Source organism: Mustela putorius, unplaced genomic scaffold, assembly GCF_011764305.1.
Source record: "Mustela putorius furo isolate JIRA1106 unplaced genomic scaffold, ASM1176430v1.1 tig00003853_pilon_pilon_pilon, whole genome shotgun sequence".
NCBI lineage: Eukaryota > Metazoa > Chordata > Mammalia > Carnivora > Mustelidae > Mustela > Mustela putorius.
In genome coordinates, this window is record NW_025422005.1 from 81,880,086 (window position 1) to 81,892,533 (window position 12,448).

The 12,448-nt window shown below is 33.9% G+C and overlaps 1 long non-coding RNA gene across 1 annotated transcript in view; it reads right to left on the reverse strand.

The window, feature by feature from the left end:
- Positions 1 to 10,691, reverse strand: part of LOC101694205 — a 47,958-nt gene extending 37,267 nt beyond the window's left edge. The window contains exon 1 of the long non-coding RNA XR_001179391.2: positions 10,605 to 10,691. This is a non-coding gene — a long non-coding RNA (uncharacterized LOC101694205). The remainder of the gene's footprint in view (positions 1 to 10,604) is intronic.
- Between the last annotated feature and the right edge of the window lie 1,757 nt (positions 10,692 to 12,448).

The window sequence follows — 12,448 nt, forward strand, 5'->3', positions numbered from 1 at the left end:
GTAGGAAAGAATGGAAGAACTCAGTGAGACCTTCAATAAAGGGATCAGAAATATTAAAATGAACCAATCAGAGCTGAAGAATACAATAAATGAATTGAAAAACACATACACTAGATGAAATCACTAGTAGATTAGAAGATGCAGAAGAATGCATTAGTAATCTGAGACACAGGATAATGGAAAGCACATAAGCTGAAGAGCAAAAGAGAAAAGATTTTTTTTTTTTTATGAGGATAAATTAGAAGATGTCTTGGACAACATAAATTGAACAAACATTTGTATTATAGGGTCTTAGAAGAAGAGAGACAGCTGTAATAAACTTATTTGAAGAAATAATAACTGAAAACTTCCCTACTCTAAGGAAGGAAATAAATATCTGAGTTCAAGAAGTATAGAGAGTTCCAAACAAGATGAACCCAAAGAGATCCATACCTTGACATATAACAAGTAAAATGTCAAAGTTTAAATATAAAGAGAGAATCTTCAAAATCACAAAAGATTAAAAAAAATTACCTACAAGTGAAAACCTATAAGACTACTAGCTGTTTGGGTGCCTTGGTGGCACAGTTTGTTGAGCAACTGCCTTCAGCTCAGGTCATGATCTTGGGGTCCCAGGATAAAGACCCACATGGGCTCCCTGCTCAGTGGGGAGTCTGCTTCTCCCTCTGACCGTCTATCCTCTCGTGCTCTTTCTCTCTCTCTCATTCTCTCACATATATAAATAAAATCATTTTTTTAAAAAAGACTATTAACTGATTTATCAGCAGAAACTCTGGAAGCCAGAAGAAAGTGGCATGATTTATTGATGGTGCTGAAAGGGAAAAAAAAAATCTATAATCAAGAATACTCTATCTGGTGAGGTTATCATTTTAATTTGAGGAAGAGATAAAAAGTTTCCCAGACAAAGTAAAGATAAAGGAGTTCACTGCCACCATATAAGTCATATATATATATATATATATATATATATATATATATATAGTGACAATAAACCAGCCTTGTTAAAGACATGTTAAAAGGACTTCTTTAAGTGGAAAAGAAACAACCACAATTAGACATAAGATAAATGTAAACAAAAATATGTAAAATATGACAACATATACATAAAATGTGGACAAGAGAATAAAAAGGGAAGAAAAGAGGAAAAAAGTAAAAAAGAAGGTTTTTCTTTTCCTGTTTTTATTTGTTCTTTTTTAGGAATGTGTTTAAACTTAAATGACATCAAGTTAATATGGACCACTATTTACTTAGGATGTTATATATGACTTTATGGTAACCACAAACCCAAAACCTATGATGGATACACAAAACATTAAAAGAAAGAAAACCCCCAAAACCCAGTATAGATTCTTACTGATCGCAAAGATAACAAAAGAAGGGATAAAGAACTAAAAAAAAAAAAAAAAAAAAAAAAACCCAAAAAACAGAAAATAAATGTAAAAAAGGGAAAAACATAACTACCAATAATTACTTAATTATAAATGACCTATAAACTTTAATTAAATGACATACAGTGGTGGAATGGATTTAAAAAAAAAAAAAGACCTCTCTATATACTTCCTACAAAAGATATATCGCAGACCTCAAGACATACACGGACTGAAAGTGAAGGGATGGAAAAATATTCACTATAGAAATGGAAGTGAAGAAAAAGCCTCGGAAGCAATACCTATCTGAGACAAAATAGACTTTAAAACAGATTGTAACAAAAGACAAATGGCATTACATAATGATAATAGGATCAAGAGAATATAACAATTGTTTATATCTATGCACCCAACACTGGACCATCTAAATTCATAAAGCAGATATTAACAGACATAAAAAAAGAGAAGTGGGCAATAATATAATAATATTAAGGGACATTAATACTCCACTTTGAGCAATGGACAGATCATCCAGATAGAAAATCAATAAGGAAATAATGTCTTTGAATGACACCTTGGACTAGATGACCATAAAAGATATATACAAACATTCCCTCCAAAACCTACAGAATACACATTCTTTTCTTTAAAGATTTTATTTATTTATTTTATTTGGAGGCACAAAAGGGGAAGGAGAGTAGACATAGCAGACACAGAGAGCCTGATGTGGGGCTCAATCTCAAGACCCTGAGATCATGATCTGAGGTGAAACCAAGAGACAGATGCTTAACCAAATGAGCCTCCCAGGCACCCCCAAAACACACATTCTTTTCAAGTGTCCAGGAGAGATCACATATTAGGTTATGAAACAAGTCTCAATAAATTTAAGAAGATTGAAATCATACCATGCATCTTTTTGACCAAAACAGTATGCAAGTAGAAATAAATCACAAGAAAAAAAAAGAAGAATTGGAAAAAAAACACATAAATATATGGAGACTAAACAACATGATTCAAAACAGTGAATGCATCAATAATACAAGAAAATAAGAAATTAAAAAATACATAGAAACTAATGAAAATGAAAATACAACAGTCCCAAATCTATGGGACCCAGCAAAAGCAGTTTTAAGAAGGAAGTATATAGCAATACAGACTTACCTCAAGAAGCAAGAAAAAACTTAAACAATATAGCCTTATGCCTAAAGGAACTAGAATCGAAGAACAAAACAACATCCAAAGTGAGAAGAAAGGAAATAATAAAGATCAGAAAATAAATAAATGATGCAGATGCTAAAAAACAAACAAACAAAAAAATTGATGAAATCAAGATCTGGTTCTTTGAAATTATAAATGAAATTGACTAACACTGAGCCAGACTCATTAGGAAAAAATGAGAGAGGATTTAAACAGATAAAATCAGAAATGAAGAACAGAAATAACAACTGATACCACAGAAATACAAAGTATTATAAGAGAATGCTTTGAAAAATTATATGTCAAGAAACTAGAAAACCTTGAAGAAATGGATAAATTACTAGGAATATATAATCTCCCAAAACTGAATCAGGAAGAAGTAGAAAATCTGAACAGAACAATTATAAGTAACAAAATTGAATCAGTAAATAAAAGAATACTGAAAAAAAAAAAGGCCAGGACTAGATACATACACAAATGATTTCTACCATACATTTAAAGAAGAGTTAATACCTCTTTTTTTCAAAATATTCCAAAAAATAGAAAAGAAAGGAAAGATTCCAAATACATTCTATGAGGCCAGTATTGTTCTGATACTAAAATAAGAAAAAGACACCACAAAAAAATAAAACTACAGGCCAATATTCTTGATGAACATACAAGCAAAAATCCTCAATAAAATGTTTCCAAATTGCATAAGATACGTAAAAAGATCATTCACCATGACCAAGTGGGATTTATTCCAGGGATGTAAGGATGATTCAATATTTGTGAGTAAATCAACCTCATACGCCACACCATCAAAATGAAAGATAAAAATTGAAGGACATCTGAAGATGCAGAAAAAGCATTTGACAAGATTCAACATCCATTCATGATAAAAACTCTCAACAAAATGGGGCTGAGGAAAGATAACTCAATGAGATAAAAGTTATATATGAAAACTCTACAGCTAACCTCATACTCAGATGAAAAACTCATAGCTTTCCCTCTAAGGTTAGGAAGAAGACAAAGATGTTCATTCTCATCACACAGTACTAAAAGCACTAATCACAGAAATCAGACACACGAAAAAGAAGTAAAAGGCATCCAAATTGGTAAGGAGGAAGTAAAACTGTCAGTATTTGCTGATGACATGATCTGTAGAAAATCCCAAAGATTCCACCAAAAAACCTATTAGAATTGATAAATGAATTCAGTAAAACACAAAATACAAAATCAATATACAGAAACACATTGCATTTCTATTTTATTTATTTATTTGTATTTAATTTTATTTTAAATTAACTTTTAAATAGCAGCCTCCATCCTGGGCTTGAACTTACTCTCCTGAGATCAAGAGTCAGACCCTTAACCAACTGAGTCACTGAGATACCCAACAAGTTACATTTTTCACAGAGCTATAACAAACAATCCTAACGTATATGGAACCACAAAAGACCCTGAATAGTCAAGTCAACCTTGAAAAAGAAAAGCAAAGCTAGAGGCATCAAAATTCTGGACTTCAAGCTATAGTGATCAAAACAGTATGGTACTGTTACAAAAATGGACATGGAGATCAAAAGAACAGAAAAGAAGACTCAGAAATGAATCCACAACTACATTAATTAATCTTAATTAATGAAGTAAATTAATGAAGTAGATTAATCTCCAAAAAAGCAGGAAAGAATATCCAATGTGAAAAAGTCTCTTCAGCAAATGGTATTGGGGACACTGGACAACAACATACAAAAGAATGAAGCTGCACAATTTTCTTACACGAAACACAAAAATAAATTCAAAATATATTAAAGACCTAATTGTGAGGCCTGAAACCATAAAGATCCTATAGGAGAACATAGGTAGTAACCTCTTTGACATCAACTGTATCAACTTCTTTCTAGATATGTTTCCTGGGGCAAGAGAAACAAAAGCAGAAATAAACTACTGGGACTATATAAAAATAAAAAGCTTCTGCACAGTGAAGGAAACAGTCAACAAAACTCAAAGGCAGCCTGTCAAATGGGAGAAGATATTTGCAAATGACACATCTGCTAAAGAGTTAGTATCTTAAATATATGAAGAACTCAACAAACACAACATCCCCAAACCAAATAATCCAATTTAAAAATGGGCAGAAAACATGAGTAGACATTTTCCAAAGAAGACAAACAGATGGCCAACAGACACATGAATAGATACTCAACATCACTCATCAGTAGGGAAATACAAATCAAAACTACACTGAGATATCACCTCATAAGAAACAACAAGTGTTAGTGAGAATGTGGAGAAAAGGAAACACTCTTGTACTGTTGGTGGGGATGCAAACTGGCAAAGGCACTCTGGAAAACAGTATGGAGGTTCCTCAAAAAGTTAAAAATAGAACTACCCTACCATCCAGCAACTGCACTACTAGATACTTACCCAAAGAACACATACACACACACACACACACACACACACACACACACATTTTCCTTATGCATTTATCAGTTAATGAACACTTGGCCTGCTTCCAAAATTTGGCTGTTGTAGATAATGCTGCTATAAGCGTTGGGGTACATATGTCCCTGTGAATTAGTATTTTTTCTATTCTGAGATGACAGGCATTAAGGAGTGCACTTGTGATGAGTACCAGGAATTGTATGCAAGTGTTGAGTCACTATATTGTATACCTGAAACTAATGTTACACTGTGTAAACTACCTGGAATTTAAAAATAAAACATTAAAAAAAGAGACTCCCATTTATAATAGCATCAAAAACAAACGAAGAAAAAAAGTTAGGTATAAATTTAACCAGAACATGAAAGATCTCTACTTTGGAAAATTCAAGACATTGATGAAAAAATTGAAAATACAAATAAATAGGATGGTATCTTACATTCATGGTTTGGAAGAATTAATATTTTTAAAATGTCAATATTACCAAATGCCATATATGGATTCAATGCAATTTTTGTAAGATTCCAATGGTAATTTTTACAGAGGTAGAAAGAACAGATACTAACATTTATATGGAAACACAAGAGACCCCAAATAGTCAAAGTAATCTTGAGAAAGAACAAAGCAAGAGGCATCACACTTCCTGACTTCAAGTTATTCTATACTGCTATTGTAAGCAAAACATGGAAGTGGAATAAAAATAGACACATAGATCAATATAGAATCAACATCCCAGGGGCACATGGGTGGCTCAGTGGGTTAAAGCCTCTGACTTCAGCTCAGGTCATGGTCCCAGGGTCCTGGGATCAAGCCCCACATGGGGCTCTCTGCTCTGCAGGGAGCCTGCTTCCTCCTCTCTCTCTCTCTGCCTGCCTCTCTGCCTACTTGTGATCTCTGTCAAATAAATAAATAAAATCTTAAAAAAAAAAAAAAAAGAATCAACATCCCAGAAATAAACTCAAGAATATACCACCAACTGGTATTTGGCAAAGAAGCTAATATTCAGTGGAGAAAAGACATTCTCCTCAATAAATGGCACTGGATAAACTAGATAACCACATGTAAAAGAATAAAACTACACCTTTATCTTACTCCACTCATAAAAATTAACTCAAAAATCTGTAAATATTTATGGGGGCCTGGGTGGCTCAGTGGGTTAAGCCACTGCATTCGGCTCAGGTCATGATCTCAGGGTCCTGGGATGGAGCCCCACATCAGGCTCTCTGCTCAGCAGGGAGCCTGCTTCCTCCTCTCTCTCTCTGCCTGACTCTCTGCCTACTTGTGATCTCTGTCAAATAAATAAACAAAATCTTTTAAAAAATCCAAAAAGACTTAAATATAAGTCTGGAAACCATAAAATCCCCAGAAGAAAACAGGAAATAAGCACCTTGACATGTGTCTTGGCAATCATTTTTTGGACATGACACTTAAAGCACAAACAACAAAATAAAAAATAAGGGGGACTACACCAAGCCAACAAGATTCTGCAGAGCAAAAGAATCAATCAACATTATGAAAGACAACCTATAGAATGTGAAAGAATATTTGCACATTATATATCCAATAAAGGGTTAATATCCAAAATATATAGGGAAGTCATATACCTCAACAGCAAAAAACAATCCAATTTAAAAATGGACAAAGTATCTGAACAGACACTTGTCCAAAGAAGATATAAAAATGCTTAATATATATACATGAAAAAATCCTTGACATTACTAAGCAATAGGCAAATGCAAGTCAAACCACAGGAGATATAACTTCACACCTGTTAGAATATCAACATCAAAAAGAGAAGAGATTTAAAATGCTGACAAGAATGTGGAGAAAATGAAACTCTTGTATATGTTTGGTGGGAGTGTAAATTGGTACAGCCACTATCAAGAAAGGTATAAAGATCCCTCAAAAAATTACAAGTTAGCTATCCACATCATTAGCAATATTACTTCTGCAAATGTATCCAAAGGAAATAAAATGACTGTGATGAAGAAACATTTGTACCTCATGTTCATAGCAGCATTATTTACAACAGTAAAGTATGAAAACAACCTAAGTGTCCATTAATAGATAAATGATTAAAGAAGAAGTCATGGCATATACATACAATGGGATATTATAAAAATAAGGAGATCCTGCCATTTTTTTCAATGTGTATGGATCCTGAGTGCATTATACTAAGTGAGATAAGTCAGGCAGAGAAAGACAAGATATGATCTCCTTTGTATCTTAAAACACACACACACACACACACACACACACACACACACACACAGTCTCACAGAAAAAGAGATCAGGCTTGTGGTTATCAGAGGCTGGCCTTGATAAGAATTGGATGAAGGTAGTCAAAAGGTACAAATTTACATTTATAAAATAAATACATGTTGGGGATATAATATTCAACATGATGACTATAGTTAACACTGTTGTATGATATACATGAAAGTAATTAAGAGAGAAAATTGTATGAATTCTCATCACAAGGAAAAAAGATTTTTTTATATCTATATGAGATGACATGTTAACTATACTTGTTGTGGTAATCATTTTATGATATATGTAAGTTGAGTCATCATGATATTCACCTTAAACTTCTACAGGGCCATCAATTATATCTCAATAAATCTGGGAAAAAATAAAGGAAAAAGTTTTCTTATTCATGATCCTTCCCCAAAGAGGAAGTAGAGACAAGACTACTCAAATTTTTTTTTCTATGACGCGATAATACTTTTTTAGAGGAGGAAATTTGTCTTTTGGGCTGTCATGGTTGAAAGGTATGGAGTGGAGCAAATGTCACAGAAACACAAAAGCAAAGAATGGTATAATTAAAGGTTGTTCATATAGTCCTGTATTTATAACACTTTTCTGTTGAGAGCCCTACTGCTTTTAGGCACCCTCACTGGCAGTGGGAGAGGATGAGTTGGGAAGCCTGCAAGATTTCCCATCAGTTGGGGAAGGTCTACTCTCATCTCTTACACATGGAACTTTCATTAAATATTCTTTTAGATATAGTATGCTCCATCTTAAAAAACCACTGCCAAAACAAATAAGCAAAAGAAAAATAGAATGAAAAAAAGTTCCCATTCTATTCCAAACTTCAGACAAGGTAAATAATTTGCCCCAAATCACATAGCTCATAGAAGCATAGAAGCAGCAAGGCCATAACCCAGTTCTCCCAAGTACCATCCCAGGGCTCTTTCTACTACCATGATAAATGCTACCTTTCTGAAGAAAAAAGTCATTTAAAAGCCCATTACAGAAATGACAAACTTGGAACCAGAAACAAAAATCTTAAGGAAAAAAGTAGGCCAAGTGCTGTATTGAGGTCTGAGAAGGCCATTTTAGCCTACTCAGGAACTGATTCAATTTTTCATTTTGGCATGATTTGAGCTTTCTTCTTTTTCATGTCCAGGTACAACTCTTTTTCAGGAAATTCACTATGGACAATTATCTACTTGGGGAAATAAATGAGACCCTTTTAAGTAGTGCTTCTTGCCCTGCAATGCAGAAAGATAAATCAGAATTTGTCCCCAAAACAATTTAATGAAGACATGAAAAATATATTTTAATATTCATACACAGCTATGGGTAAATGAAAAATAAAACATACACATGATAAACACGGGAAATATAAATGATCAAATGTTAGTAACAAATATAATGTAATAAAACACTTAATTTACCAGATTACTCAGGTAATGGAATATGCACATGAATGTAATTTTCTAGTGAACTCAAAGAATCAAAAATTAATTATTTTAGCCCTAACAAATTTTTATGAAATTTTACTCTCTCAAAAAGTAGCTATAATATTCTTAATGAAGGTTATTTGATAATTTAGAATATTGCAGTGGTTCTAGATCATCATTCTGAATATGAATTTTCATTGAGTTCTATAAGGTAAAGAAAATTGGATTTAAGTAGGTTAACTCCCAAAGCCTTATTTTAAAAATTCCTAAATTTTTTTCCTTAAAAATTTCAATTATTTCTATGTCTGGCCACGACAATGTATTTACTACCTGAGATTCTTGTCCACAGTAAAGAACTAGAAAACTGGAAAAAATGTGTTGAAAAATGTTTTTTAGACACTGGGTAATGGGCATATCAGGTCTGTGGCCTCAACCAGAGGTGAGGAAAAGAAAACAGATGAGATTATCTCTACAACAGCCCTAGATTTGCTGAAGTAGTGGCAGCATACAGGCAAGTAGAGAGCTTTCTAAAGTAAGAAGCTTCAGAAATCAGCATGGGAATCCACTGTATCTTTGCTGGACTACTAAATTACATATACACATGATAAAATTCTACTAGAAGAAGCAAAAAACTACAGACTATCTGAGACAAATAGTTCTCAGACCTCAAACAGGGCTGCAAAATATTCAAGCTCTGACTAGGTTTAGTAGACACATCTCTTTGAACACCTAAAACATTCAGTAGGGAACCAGAAAGATCAATACTTAAGAGCAGGGCTAAACCAGGCATATAGTACAAGCTATTTATACCTGCCCTAACAAAATAAAAAAAGTTTCAAAATGATCAAGCTGATCTCTGTAACTGAAGTGTCTACTAAACACTCTTAATTCCAGCTTTTAGAAAAGGGGAAAAAACATGCAATGAAATAATATGTCCAATGTCTAGATACTAATAAAAACTTACCTACTATATAAAGAAACAGACAAAAAATATGACCCATGGCCAGAATAAAAATGAGTGAAATCAAACAGATCCAGAAGTGGCAAAGACAATGCAGTTAGCAAACTAGGACTTTAAATTGTGCCTTCTTAACGTGCTCATAGATTGAGGGAGAAATATGAACATAAGAAGAGAAATGGAAGATTTTTAAAAAGGAATTCAAGAGATTAAAAATAAATCTGTCTTGGATTTCAGGGAAGATGGTAGAGCAAGAGGATGCTTAGTTCACCTCATCCCACAAACACACCAGGATAACAAATATACAACTAACTCTGGAAATAACTTGCAGACTGACAAAACAGATATTTCACAGCTAATCATAGAGAGAAGGACATGTTGAAAAGGGTAGGAGAGATGGGGACACAATTAGGAACCAAACCCCCAGTAAGACTAACTACAAATGATAGGGACATTACAAGCATGGAGAAGCAAGAAGTTCAGACACCACACTAGGCATTCCTAACACATGAGACCCATATTGGGAACATGAGTCCCCATTACATCTGGCTTTGAAAACCAGAGGGACTTACTTGTAGCTTTTAAAATCAGAGGGGCATAACTCAGGACACTTTAAAAATCAGTGAGCTTAACTCCAGGTAACCAAGAGGTCAATAGGCAGCTGAGTCCATGCCCTTAAAGAGAGTAATAAACACCTTGACCCAACACTCAACACAGAAGCAACAGTTTGAAAAAGACCTGGGGTGTGCATGAAGATTGACTGACTAATCTCAGAACATAGGCTTGAGGGGTAGCGATTTTTAGATTTCTCTAGGAACAAAAGTGCTGGTGGGTTTTTTCTTTCCCATTTTTCTTTCCCTCACCAAACCTAGATGGCCAGAGGCTTGTGGGAGCCACTGCTAACACTCTCTATCTATTTTGCTAGCACCATGTACCCTCGCTTGCATGCTTTTCATATCCAACCTGCTCACCTTGGCTGACATTGCTCCAATATAGCTTCTGCTCTGTTGCACCCTGCAGGATGCCCCAGCAGAGGCTGGACCACTCCAAAGTGACTCTTGTCCTGAGTAAAGGGCGGGAGAAATAACCACACACATTAGTGCATTCACAGTTCCTGCAGCCAGGCCATTTAGCAGGCTCTTCAAGGAGCTAGGACTACCTTTGGTGTGCCTCCTGCTGTTAAAACAGAAAGAGAATTGTAGTTAGCAAGGCTGTGTGCTAGCCCAACCTACCAAAAAGCCCATGGCAACCACAGCCAAACCTCTTAATAGCACAGAGAGCAAACCCTCCCCAGGGTACCCACAGGAGGCAAATTTGGTCACAACAAACAGGTGGGCTTAAAAAATTGCAACTTTGCCAAAATAGGATTGCACACCTAGCACATAGGAGACATCTCTGGAGTGCCTAGGTTTGGTGACAAAGTGGTTGTGCTAGAGGGCACAGAGAAACTCTTCTACACAGGGCTACTGTTTTCAAGACCAGAAGGTGTAGGAGAATAACTGAAATAAAAAAAAAAAACCAACCAACATTAGAGGGAATCAAAAATAGCTTAGAGGATGCAGGAGAACAAATCATCAATATGGAACACAGGGTAAATAGCAACCGAGCTGAACAGAAAAAACAAAACAAAACAAAAAACTATGCAATTAGGTTTAGAGAACTCAGCAACATCATCAAGCATAATATTTGCTTTATAGGGTATGCACAAGAAAAAGGGACAGGAAAATTATCTAAAGAAATAATGGTGGAGAACTTCCCTATACTGGAGAAGAAACTGACATCCACGTCTAGGAAGCACAGAAAAACCCTAATGGAATGAACCCTAGGAAGTCCACATCAAGACACATAAAGAAAATTTTAAAAGCAGCAAGAGAAAAGAAAACAGCTAATTCAAGGGAAAACCCATAAGGATATCAGCAAATTTTTTCAGTGGCAACTTTGCAGGCTACAAGGGAATGGCATGATATAGTCAAAGGCTAAAAAACCAAACCACACCAAACCTACAACCCTACAACCAAGAATACTTTACCTAGCAAGATTATCATTCAAATAGAAGGGGAATTAGTTTCCCAGCCAACAAAAGTTAAAGGGATTTATCACCATGAAACCAGTATTACAAGAAATTAACTAAAGGGAGTTCTTTAAGTGGAAAGAAAAAAGGGAAGAAAATTATGAAAGAAAAAAATTCCACATATATAGTCAGTTAAATATATATATTATATATTATATTATATTATATACTATACATATATACTATACATATATAGTATAATTAAAATAGTAGATTAATCATTTATAAATCCAGTATGGAAGTTAAAAGTCAAAAATAATAAATCATTTATATCTATAAAAATTAGGCTGGATAAAAAGATATAAACTATGGCAACATATACATAAAATGTGTGTTTGGGGCATAATTTAATGCTTTTAGACTGTGTTCAAACTTAAGCAACCATCAGCTCACTAAAGACTGATATACACATAAAATGTTATGTATGAACGCAACTTAACCAGAAATCAAAAACCTATAATACATACACAAAAACTAAAGAGAAAGGAATCTAAGCATAACACAAAAGAAAGCTGTCAAGCCATGGGAGAAGAGAATAAGAAAAGAAAGGAATAAAGCAGAATTACAATAATCAAAAAACAACTAACAAAATGTCAATAAGTTCAAGTATATCAATAATTTCTTTAAATGCAAATGCACTAAGTGCTCCAATCAAAACATAGAGTAACTAAAAATATAAAATATATTTTATATTTTTATAAAATATAAAATATGAAAACATTTTATATTTATAAAATATAAAAA